Source organism: Hyposmocoma kahamanoa, unplaced genomic scaffold (assembly GCF_003589595.1).
Source record: "Hyposmocoma kahamanoa isolate Upper Pololo Valley unplaced genomic scaffold, ASM358959v1 88, whole genome shotgun sequence".
Lineage (NCBI taxonomy): Eukaryota > Metazoa > Arthropoda > Insecta > Lepidoptera > Cosmopterigidae > Hyposmocoma > Hyposmocoma kahamanoa.
Window position 1 is genome coordinate 2,530,281 of NW_020654466.1, and position 13,534 is coordinate 2,543,814.

General features: G+C 37.3%; 1 protein-coding gene across 2 annotated transcripts in view; it reads left to right on the forward strand.

Moving 5' to 3' along the window:
* The first annotated feature begins 720 nt into the window (after positions 1-720).
* Positions 721-13,534, forward strand: part of LOC113236045 (RING finger protein nhl-1) — a 285,844-nt gene continuing 273,030 nt past the window's right edge. Inside the window, exon 1 of one of the 2 annotated variants that reach the window (XM_026472034.1) lies at positions 721-777. The gene's annotated coding sequence lies outside the window, so the exon portion shown is untranslated. The remainder of the gene's footprint in view (positions 778-13,534) is intronic. The other variant, XM_026472037.1, reaches the window with a different exon arrangement.

A 13,534-nucleotide genomic window follows, 5' to 3' on the forward strand; every position in this document is an offset into this window, starting at 1 on the left:
CACGACCTTTTTTCCTATATTAATGAACACGACTGTCTGTCGTGGCTATGACGTTGACGTTTTTTAGTGTGTGTAGATGGCGCTTATCCTAAACAAAATAAAACAATAGCCGGCAGTCAGTATGCATAAAATCTGTGCAATAAGCGCCATCTAGTTGATTTGTTTGTTATCAGTAGAAATTAGAGTAGCTTTGATGACTTTTAGTTCGTCAAAATTATTTGGAAATTACGAAAATAAATATTGCACACATAAATAATGCACACACAAATGCACGCGCAGGTACCATGGACACACACATAGACAACAATCACAAATTAAAAACCCACAGTCACGTGAAAACCGATCAGCCACAGGAGCAGTAAATATATATGGTATACCTAAAGGTACTAGATGCCTGACAACGCTGTTTTATACCGCGATTAGTAGTCCTATTGAATTATAGGTCCATTATATTGGTTAGACTGTGATATTACTTAAAGTTAAGGCAAATCTCTTTGCCATTCCGAGCTCTGATTATCCATCACCCACAGTACAATTTCTACCAACGTACTTTGCCGCGTAGACATGACTGTTTTCTAATTCGTTTTTTAAACGACTATATATTTTCTGCCACTCCCTTAAACGGTTTTTATAGAACATGGCTTAAGTTTGTCGAAACGTTCAGCCTATTGTTTTTGTGTTCACTAATTGTGTTTTTATTTTCAGGTGCGCCGCTATTGTGCTAAAATAGGTGTGGCCGTGAGAAAAAACAACATGTTGCCGTATTTCGGATAGGAGGTAAGATTTATTGCTTTTTTTAGGGGTCCGTAGAATTAGGAATTTATATACGTAATCACTTTACAACGTGCCGGTAAATACTAAAAAGTTCAAAAACAATGTTCACAACCAATCGACTTTTGATCTTTCACGAATATAATATTATATTAGACGTAATCTAATATAATATTAGACCTTCGTATCGATTTCGATAACAGCGGCCCTTTGAATTAGTTCTTAGCTTGTTAAATATAATATGACTCGATGTAACGACTTTCTTTTAATGCCCGGCCTTTTAAAATTGGCTTTCAGAGTTTAAAGTATAGCCATTTTGACTTTGGCATCACAGTACATGATTTACTCAAATATTTTGAAGAAGATGTCCAAACTCATGAGACGACGATTTCGTTTAACTAGGGAAAACGATTCTATTGTTTTGAATTTGCTTTCCATATACGTTTAGATTCTCGAAATTTGTAAATTTGTAAAACAACATCCTGAATTCTACACCAATCGTGACACCCTGCCCCAACGACACACTTTTAGACCATGCAATAGATTGCTTCTACCACAATCTCTGCTACAGATACACAGCTCAAGTCTTTCTTTGATGTAAGGATATTCAATGCGCTCGTATGTGTTAGATCGTATAGGAGTTCACTCGGATTTTGGTTCACAAATTCATCAGTTCTCTTTGCACGATCGAGATGATGATGACTGATCTGCTGCTGCAAGGTGTATGAGTTGTAACAGACGTTAATGACTGAAGTACAAAGCTATGAGGGTAGCAAACTAAACCAAGAAATCCAAAAAACTTATTACTTTAATAAAAAAGAAAACAATTTAAAAAAGGTACATAAATTTAATACGGTCGTGGTAACGTGCCTTAAGACTTTAAGTTTTCCGCTTCCGAGTATGGTACTCCCCTGAATATTTGCCGGCGCAGAAGAAGGGCCACAGGACGAGCAGCAATTGGTAGCCGTTCAGTAGAAATGCTTCGTCCTAGTCCGGACGTAGTCAAGTGTATGATGAGCCCGGAGGAAGCTCAGCAAAGGTAGCTTTCCAAGCCGCAGGTAATTTTTTCTACCCGAAGGTAACTTCCAACTCGAAGGTAACTTAATCCGAAGGTGATTCCTGTAACGGATAACCAACTGATAGTAATAGTCCTTTTGCCTCCGTTCTGAAAGCCCACCGATGGCAAAAGAGAATTAGAAAAGAGCACCTACGTAGTAGTGATTGCCGGTGGCGCGATCAGAACAGAGTTGCAGTTTAAATTGTGAAAAAATAGATAAAATAAAGAATTTACGTAGTAAAGCTGAAGGCCGAGACTTTGCGTATTGTTAGAAAAGAAAAATACTAAGTAAGCCAAGGAAAACAACGGTGAAAAAATACAATTAAAATTGTACGTTAATTTTTGAAATTTTGATGATGCAATCTTCAAAATTTCTCAAACCGTATGGTACTATGGTTCAAATTTACATTGTACATATCTATATAATCGTACAAAGAGCCGCCATAACGACACAAGTACAATTTGATACAATACAAAACAAGAAATCAGCAAATAAAAGCGTTACAAGTGTTTTGTGTGTCATTCAACTTACCCTAAAGCGGGAAATTTCACTTGCACAACTATTTACGTACGTTTACCGTGATGGGAAGCAATAATCTTCGATTTACAATATAAATTTAGATATTTCAAACCACGTTTTTATATCGGGAGCGCAGCCAAGCCGAGCGTGGACTGGCTCTGAGGACGTTATCGCGCTGTTTGCCGAGCCAGCGGGCGCCGGCGCCGGTTACCGCGCTCCCCTCTCTCTGCGTCTCTCATCATTCGAAAATGCAACGATGGTTGCCATAGATTTAACCAACTTTGCCTATAGTGGTTTTAATGTTTTGTAATCAATTATTATCTAAAAATATGGTATATTTGTTGAAGAAATGTTTGTGTTCTATTTCTATTACTTTTAAATTTAAAAAAACGTTTTATTCAAAAATTACTTAACAACGTTGTAACGTTCCGTTACTATGGAAGGGAAAAAACAAAGCAAGAGAAAAATTTGAGCAACAAAATGGTTTTTAAGATGAACGATGAACAACTGGGCGCTTCAAATAATTTTATTCTATAATATGTAGAAGAGAAAGATACGTTTAAAACTCGAACATTTTTCTTAGTTAGCGCCATTTTGTTTTCAGAAAATGATCCGAGTATACTCGTAAGAACAGAACCACGTCCGAGTTCACTCTAACCGTATGCCGAGTGCGCTCGAGTTACGTATTTACACGCTACGAAGCGTTCAAGTAGTCATCCGAGTAGACTTAGTCCGATCGTACTCGCATAGTGACACCCCGGCTTTAACAAAATGAAATTATACCTAATTAATAAAAAGTTAATACAATTTAAGTGAATATTGTAATGACAAACAAAAAATAATATTATAATAAATTTTGTTAATAATATATATTATCACGCCTTACAAATAAATCTTTAATAGTATTATGTTAGTTACACTAATGTAATTTAATTAATTTCAAACTTTCACAGTGATATTATTTCTTATTATATTTGGTAGTAGTAGTAGAGCACCTTGTGAAAGAGTTCGTCCAGGGTAGTACTGCCACCATACCTATTTCTGCCTATGTCAGCATTACTGCGTTCCGGTTATGAAGTGTAAGGTGCTGGTGAAATTACAGGCACATAGGACTTGTTAACGTATGTCTCAGGGCGGCGGGCGCAGTGGTAGTGCAACTCAGATCTTTGTACGACTTGTTCGTCCCGTCGCTTGATGTTATAAAAACTATGAATAATTTTAATTACTAATAATTTAAGCCTCGGACCACCCCTGCTCTTATTATTTCTCCTATTATAGGGCTCATGTGTAATATTATTTTAAGACAAGTACCCCATAAATACAATAAATAATATATTATTGAATATTGTGTAGTCTTCTATAATGCGCGTACCATCGTAGGTCATATCGCTTAACGTCAGGAGGGTTTATGGCCAAGCGTGAACCTATTATTGATATCTATAAAAATGCTGCAAATACTCAATAAAGCTAAACAGCTTTGAGCTTATTCAGCAACCGTATCTATTATGAGCCATGGATTTTTATCAAATAGCAGAACCCTCTTTTTCTTTATTCAAAAGCACCTGCTACCTACCTTTTTCTTCTTTGCCCCTCATTAGGGTAAGTTTTTGCGTGTAAAAACTTTTGGGGCGCCATTAAACGCTATACGTAACGAAATTTACACTTAATTTGTTACGAGAAGGTGCTTGGTGATTGAAAGACGTAAATGTAGGGGAAAATAAGATTTAAGTAAAATGATAAAACTCTCTTCTTTTTTATATGAAAAGAAAGAATTTGGAAGAAGAAAAGAAATATTAAGAGCACGGCGAATTGCACAGACTAGAAAACATTGTAACATGAAAGACTGGAAGAAGACTGTTCGTATTTTTTTAATGCACGCACTAAGTTAAGCCAGCAATGATTATTGAAATAACGATATTTTTGAATTTGATGTCGCCCAACTTGAGTTGGGGACTGGAAATTCGAATGATTGTTAACCAGGTTATGCGACAGAGAGCCAAGGTCGTCGACATAGATGATAGATTAAGGAAGCTGAAGTGGCGGTGGGCTAAATATGTCTGTCGAAGAACCATTAATTGATAGGGTCAACGAGTTCTTGAGTGGACAACACTGCTCAACAAACATTAGCGGGCTTTATACAGACACTCTATCGCGCGTGATACAGCAATCATGCGCTATTGAGCGTGTGTGTAAAGACGTTGGAAGGAAACGGGAAAGACAATTGCACTCAACAGTTGCACGCGCAAGCGCGCACTACAACACGCGCCAGTTTCACGTGGTCTATCCTGCGCTAATAGCCTTTACAAGGACGCTCTTTCCGTTGTATCAAAATAGAACACGAGCAATTGCTTAACAAAATTTCTAACAGGTAATCGCGCACAATTGCACATGCAATATTTTCCACTCGCAATTATGTGTGCTTCTGATCACGCACGATAGAGTGACTGTGTAAAGGAGGTTATTATGTAGGACGCCCTTTGGCCAGGCGGAATGACGATCTGCAAAAAGCTGTTAGCAGATGGATACGACGTGCTGAAAAACCGGGCAAAATGGCCGCATATTGGAAGAGGCCTATGTCTATGTCATAATGTTAATCGTCCTTGAAATGCAGATTTCAAGGACGATAGATATTGCGAACGAACAATCGCAAATTAATGTATCTACGCAACTTGAGAATTAAATCCAACGAAATAGCCTTTAGAGTCGAAACCCTTGGCCCGTGGGGTCTCAATGCCCTTCATCTGACAAAATTTTATCGAAAAAATTGTCTGTCTGAGAAACCCAAGGGCCAGCTACCTTGTCGCGGGCACCCAATTTTATTCATATAATTTAAAAATCCTAGTTCTTTCTAGTATTTAAGCTATTATTCTCTTTTTTACCTTACCTGTATATTATCGAAATAAAAATATATCACCCCAAGAAATAGCTACCTGCCATCAAAAGCCGATCTTTCGTTTAGGTAGCAACCATTCTCCCATTAGGCTACCACAGCTCTAATGTAAGTTATGACTTGATGAGATTTTGAAACCTGCTATAAAAAAGCAGGTATCTTCACGATTATCGGGGTACATTAGCTATTCAGTAAAAACAAATTACGTTTTAGAGTGCCTGCGAAACCTTTTCTTTCTTCCTTCGTTTATATCACGATATTTGCCTTTACTGTTATGGGAAATTATGTTTTTTTTTTTCATTTTTTATCCTAAATAATTACAAGTGGTTCTTAAATCTAACCTACTTACTGCAATCCCTTTAACCGGTTTATATCGTCGGTGTCTGTAGAAAGGGCGTAAGCGATATTTCGTAGATTTTTCTAGATTAACCTAATCGATTTTGGTATTGAAGCATCGTAGAGCCATACAGTGTTAATAACACGCAGGTGTGCTTTGGTCCACCGAGCATCGGTTTAAAAAAAGTTATAAATTTTTTAAATATTTTTTTTATGTATAGTGACGGGACGAACACGTCATGCGCCTGGTAGTAAGCGACACGCCTGTCCTTAGCAGTTGCAGTGTCGTTTGGAGTTTTAAATCTTAAAGATCTGAAAGGTACTGCCACTGCGGCCGTTCCATGTGCCTGTAATTTCGCCAGCACCTTTACCCTTCAAAACGGGAACGCGGTAATGCTCATATTACTGTTTGGCGGCAGAAATAGGTAAGGTAAGGTGGAAATACTTCTCTAGATGACATCTTTCACAAGGAGTTCTAGTGCTGCTAATATTTAAAAAAAATCAAAGATAATAATAAAAAAACCGTTAGGGATACCTTGTGTCTCTAACACGCGTGACGGATTTACGACTGTTTTAAAATATTTACACCCTGTTTTGAAAGTCAATTTTCAAACTTAAGCTCAATTAAAACCTAAATTGAATTTCTGGAATGAATTTCCTCACGGGAGGCGTTGCTAAACAACTCCACTACTAAATGCAGATCTACAAAGTGTCAAATATTACTGCAAAAATTTTAATTTATTTTTGATAAATTTATTATGTTTTCTAAAATGTCACGGAATAAAAGTTGCTGTTTATGACCAATAGTCGGAAAAAGGTATTACACATATATAGATAGCTACATGCATTTTTTTCACATGGACCATTAGAATTACTTTAAAATCCAACTTCGACTTCCTAGGTCAGTAGTTTGTCCTACGATGCAGTACAACCATTTCCGGAAATCCGTAATTCGAAAAAATAATTAAGTTATATTTTGTGGTTTTAACAGTCGTTAAAAGCACAAAATATAACTTAATTATTATTTATGTTTTTTTATGTTTTTTTATGTCATGGAGTTCTATGTCGCTCCTTGTAGCTATGTTTATACATGTACATATAATATACGTGGAACACCTTTTTCCGATCTATGTTTATGATATAGTATATCCTGCGAGACGTTAGTATTTTACAAATATGTATATTATGCTATTATGTCAGAAAAATAGCATCATTTTATATGTGTAACCATCGCGAAAACTTAAGAATAATAATAGCAATCTTATTTTTATTTAAAGTCGTTGTGTTTCGACAATATTTTTATGTTTATTTATATTTTTCACACATATTACTTTGTTTTTTAATCATTATTATTGTTTATATTAGTGACGGTCATAATAATCCCTTGATTTTAAATTTTAAATTGTCATATTGTGACATAAGAATTATATATTGATCTATTATATTCTATTTGAATCCAGCTTGTAACGCGTGGCAATCTATTAAAATGTACCAATGATATTTATCACACAAGACTTGCAAATTACGAGGTCGACAGAACGAAGACTAATATGAGCTTCATAAACATTATTAACAAGACGTTGATATATTTATTATGCTGTTGTATTTTATAATGAATTTCAAAGTTCACTTTTATCTCCACCACGTCGTGGTAATGAGAGACTTAAAATAAATCGTTAATGCTTAGTGCCTTTTGTAAGGATAGGGTATAGGCCACAATCCGATACGCTCGTCTAATAAGAGGTATCGTGGAGGTACCCATCGAGCATATAACCAGAAATAGAGGCGAAATGTCATTTAATTTGTTTGAAAACTATTCTGCCAAATCATTACCGTAATTGCTCCGATTGCTGGCCGGAATTCGAAACAATTGACGGGTGTCGTCAATTGTTTTACTTCAAATCGACCAGTTTAACTTGATATCTGCTATAAAGGACGAAAATTGAAAAAACATATTAGATATTTAATTACCGATGAAATGTGATTGCGTTTGTTTTGTAGTTAGATGTTTTGATGTATTCCTACACCACCGAATGGAACATCCCCCGTTGTTAGAAATATTATCTTTGTTAGAGTTGATATTTAAAAATGATATAAAGCCCATTTGCCTGATGAGCTGCCAGTGATGGATGGTCCTCATTTCGTCTCTATTTCTGGTTATAAACTCACACTCATAGCCCCGCACTAGGGAAACCCTGTGTCACAGGTGCCATGGACACACGTATTTATAGACAACCACAAATTACGCCCAAACTCAGGAGAGAAATAAATGTAGGCCATACAAGTATTTCTCTCGGCTCGGGAATCGAACCCGAGACCTCTTGCGTGGCATTCCAACATGATAACCGTTCAGCCACGGAGGCAGGCAAGAGGAGGAGGAGGCAGTAATAATACAATACTCACATCACACATTTAAAGGAAAATTATAAATTTAAGAAATAAACGAAGGGATGGGGGAGAAAAGACGAAACTTACGAGTTAGGAAAGTAATTCATGACATGTCGTTTGAAGAAATCAAGAGAAGGGGATCGTCAAATAGATTCATTGAGAGAAATCCACATTCTAAACGCAGGCACGATAAAAGAGTTTGGAATAAAAGTCGTAAGCATGAGAGGGTAGTTTTTAGTATAAGAGTATCGAGCGAAGATGACGGCTGAGTGTAAATCCAATATCGCTATATATTTTTTGTCACAATTATTCATTGTCAAATAAACAAAATTTCATGAACAAACAAGAACGAATTTTGCAAATGCGTCTTCATAATACATCTGAAATACGATATCTGAGTCTGTCGTCCAAGACATTTAAGATTGCAAACGCTATTAACAATGTGAAACTTTGATATCGATTTTACCTCAAATTATTGGATTTCATTCATGCTTTGACAGAAGCAAATTGAGTTTCGCTTGCAGAAGCTGCGGTCAAGTTAAATGTACTTGTGATTAAAGTGCGCTCGTCTGGACGGAATCTTTGATGCATTAATTCTGAGTCAGTAATCGGTCTATGCATACATTTATCGGTCAATTAAGATGATTTCAACAGTTTTGGACAGAATTACTACAATACCGCAGATTACAAAACAAAAATTATTTTAAATTTTAAAAAGCCAAACAAAAGCTACAAAACAAAACACGAAAAAGATAGAATAGAAGTGGCAATTTTTTTCATATAACATCAAGTGACAGGACCACCGAGTATATAACCAGAAATAGAGACAAAATAAGGGCCATATATTTTTGGTAACACGTTAGCGATACAGCTCTTATAAATATCAACTCCCGTTTGCGGTGAAATGTAGACAGGCCAACTACTGACCTGTGTGTACGTCTCCGTATATTCCAAAAAATATTCTGTATTTATTGCAATAAAGATAATATCTCTAACAATACCGTGCTGTTCTATTAGGTAATGTGGCAAAAACAGCAAAACATCTAATTACAAAACAAACGGAATCACATTTCATCGGTGATTAAATATTAAATATATAATTTTGCAATTTTCTTCCATTATAGCAAAGCTCAAGTTAACTGGTCGATTTGAAGTGAAACAGTTGACGACACCCATTGACGACACCCGTCAATTGTTTCGAACTCGGGCTAGCCAATCGGAGCACAGTTGTCACAGTAATGATATGGCAGAATAATTTTCAAACAAATTAAATGACATTTCGTCTCTATTTCTGGTTACTCGATGGACGGGACGAACAAGTCGTGCGCCTGTTGGTAAGCTACCTGTCCATAACAGTTACAGTGCCACTCAGAGCTTTAAATTGCAAAGATCTGAAGGACACTAGCACTGCGCACGTCACCCTGAGACATAAGTTGACAGTCCCATGTGCCTGTAATTTCACCAGCACCCTTACTCTTCGAAGCCGGAACACAGTAATGCTGACATTACTGCTTGGCGGCAAAAATACAGCTTATATTGTAACCAATCATTTTTTATAAAGGTTTATGACCCGGTTCAAGACCTTTAGGCCAATTTAACCAATCAGGAGGAGTAGAGTGTTTGAGCAGTGTTATATTTGATATTTTAATTGTTTAGCAAAAATACGACGTTCTTTATTTGAAACTTAATATAGTTCTGTGTACATAATTACAATGAATTGTTTCAGTTAAGTAGCGAGTACCATAGACAATAGAATTTTCATTCAGAACTAAAAAAAGCTCCTTTGCGATATTTTTTTTTAATTGCGTTAATTATGGTTTATAAAATTAAAACTGAGAAATTAAAGTACGGGAGTAAAATAAAAATAGTTTTCGTGTCATTGTTTCACTAGTCAGCAATGCTAATTACCACAATTACTATAGTAAACTGAAATATTATACCAATAAGTTTAGGACTTCAGTCATACGTGAGTAAAGTCGATGACTCAATCTCTATTTAGACTAGGCATCTGGCACACCTGCATGTTCCGGCTTCACCTGTCCTATATTTATTGCGAACGTCAACGCGCTAAAATAATTACCATGAATAATGTTTCCGAAGTTTCAATGATGTTGACTATTACATGTTGTAGGGACCCACCCGAGACATAGGGTTTTCCGAAGAGACTACGGGCTCGACGGCAAGACCAGGGTACAGCGGGCGTCCGGGTCAAGCTCTCCGCCAGTGATACGCCTTTGCGAGCGTCTCTGGGGGACCCGGACTTGGATATGGACTCGCTGGGGTTTGTGGTTAGCTGCAGAGACGGACATGCTTGTCTGCCCCGGTTGCATGTGTCCGGGGCGTCTGTCTCGAGAGCAGCTAGCGCGTCCTAGTAGCGGTCTAGTTGGGGGCCTGTGTGCGAGGAGATGCGCGGGGCATGTGAGTTGCCCTTTAAGTTGGGAGCTATGTCCGGACATTGTCGCAGGACACTGCGACTAGCATCTCAGGCGCTTAGGTTATTGGGAACTGGAGAGACGTCGTTTTTCGGCGTCGGGAAGTGAGCATTACAGCTCCGCCACCAATGTACCCGGTGCAATGTACAAATGTACCCGGGGCGGCTCATCCGAGGCACTAGCCTCTCGAAAAACCGGAGTCAAGTGTCAGAGGTCTGTGAGAACCCTGGACACTGGCTGATCTGGGCTCAGAACAGTAACAACAAGTAATAGTGCCCTACCTGCATAACCAAGAGTTTCATAAGGAGGGGCACTATAAACAAAACTTATGCAGAATGATATGGTTACATGTTGTCCCTGTGTAACAACTCAAGAGATAGGGAGTTCCGGGGAGACTACAGAATCCCCGGCAAGACCAGGACCTTTACTTTAGTTCTCCGTTATCAGCAATTACTGTCAAATAAGTAATACTCGACCAGATTAAAAGACGCATGACGTGAAGAAGCTTCATATTTGACATTATTTTTAATTTAGTAGTGTATTACTTCTTTGACAGGTATTGTTTCAGACGGATGTCGGGCGGAGAATGAAAGTAGACGCCCAGGGTACGGGCCAAGCCCTCAGTTGGACCCGGACTTGGGTATCGACTCGCCAGTGTTTATGGTTAGCTGCAGGATGAACACGTTCGTCTGCATTGGTAGCATCTGGTCAGGGTTCCGCGCGCAGCTAGCGTATCTTAGTAGCGGTCTAGACGAGGGCCTAAGGTGAGGAGACGCTTGGGGCATGTGGTAACTTGGTAACTGCACGTCGAAGAGTGTTTTCAAATTGTGAAATCTCCAACCCGCTTGAGTCAGGCAGGTAGATTATGACCTTAAAGTCTTTGTTTAGAGGAAGCCTATGCTCAGTACTGGGACATATAATTGGTAGATGATGACATCAGTAGCAATAATCATGTATGTATTAGTACGATGAACGTAGAAAGCAGCATTTTCGATATAACTCAAAATATTACCAGAAAAAGGATTAGGAAATTTCTCAATAAAGATTCTTGATTTTGGTGATTGAAAAACTTAATCATGAGAACCGTTGTGTAATTGTTGTGTTGCGTGCTGACGGTCTCGAATCAGTTTAAAAAAAGCTGGAGCTATTGGCGTAAGAGTTACATTAGGTGATATGAAGATTCGAATCAGAAAGAGAGACCCAGAGCGTAATAACAGAGATAATAATAATTTGTAATAACAAGGCAAAATATAATTACCTTGGCAAAAGTTTTGTGTTTGACACGCTCTAGGATCGACTTAAAAATATCGGGCCTCTTAGCAATTCTGAATAAACGTTTCAATTCATTTGAAAAGAGTAGGAAGCCTTGACGTAGAACGATGCGTGAACATTCTTGTTATGAATTCGTAAACACCATTCAGCCCACATACTTCGCAAAATAAAGCATTGTATGTAACGGCTTTCTAAAAGCTTGGATTTCTGCGAATTTCAAATTGTAGCACATTTCACGATTCAGATCCCCACTTCCGAGGAAACCAACATTATACCAAAGCTTTAAGAAAAGCCTAATTTTGTTTAGTAAAAGGACCCCATTTGTTATAAGCTCTTGCGTATGTTAAAATAGTATTAAAGCGTAAAGCTGTGTCACTTCAAAATGAAACCTAAGCTTTGCATTAATAAATAACAAACATTGTGTCAATCTACGTATCTAAATACAATATGTACCGTAATAGGTGTTCTCCAGGGGGCGGGTTTCGGGCCAAAGTCGACCATGAAAGCCTAATACGGGTTAGGTTCGTGGATTATCTACTCATTTACATTGTTGTATTACAGACGGTTTTTCAATTAATCTTTACCTTCAACACACGGAAAATCTAATTTCGGCCCCGCAAGAGATTATATCGTAAATAAATAGACATGAAGACGAAAACTTGCCCGTTATCTTTTCCACTCATTAACTTTGAATTTATCACCTAAATAATGTCTTTTTTATAGTCAGTCACTAGTTTTACTTCTGAATAATGAAACTAGTGTAATAAAAATCTCATTCGCTGAATAACATATATAAAATCTTGTCCAGGAAGTCTCCTGACATATAAATAAAATGTAGGAATAATTGAGACTTTAGGGTTCCAGAAATTTATTTTTATTTCATAAAGACCCTCTTTAGACGTAGTAAATGTATTTGAATCTTGAGTCTTCGTTTGACGTCTGTGATTAGCGATTGAAACCATGCCAGGAACGATTAGTAAATGACATACATTAATAGTTATTCTAGTTATAATATCATCAAATTTGAGATTATTGAATCAGAAATTGTCTAGGTGAATAGGTATGGGTTATTATTAGTTTATTTACCCTAAAATGTTTTAAATTTTTTATTATAACAAGTGACGGGACGAACAAGTCGTGCCGCTAGTGGTAAGCGACACGTCTCTCCATAACAGTTGCAGTGCAGCGGTAGAGAGAGTTGCACAGTTGTAAATCATAAAGATCCGAGGGGCACTGCCACAGCGCCTGTCACCCTGAGACGTAAGTTGATAAGTCCCATGTGCCTGTAATTTAACCAGCACCCATAGCCTTCAAAACCAGAACGCAGTAATGCGGCAGAAGTAGGTAAGGAGGCAGTACTTCCCTGAATGAACTCTTACACAAGGAACTCTATTAAAACTATACAATTTACTTAATTTAAAGCGACCATTGGAGTGAATTTTGTTAATGGGATAATGCATTACTGAAATTTATTCACATAAATCCACCCAGCATCAAAGCTTGTAATGTTATTGGTTTTAAACTTCAAACAGACATTATACCCGTTTCACAAATGAGGATTATGAAAGAAAATTTCAAACGATTTCAAAACAACCTAACCCCATAATTTGTTTTAAAATTAATTAATATTAGAAATATATAGTTTTGAAATGTTATCCCTTTGGTTTGTTCGAGTTTCAGTTAACGAAATGACGCGTTTAAACCGAATGTTAGTGGTTATTTCTCGGTCCCAATTAGTTCGCTCAAAATTAAATCCTGGGGGTATTAAAGGCAAAATGTAGAGTAAGTCAATTATATTATATATCAATCCCTTAAGTATAGTTAAAAAGGTAAACAGTTCTAAGCGACATTTTAGGCAAATGTATGTC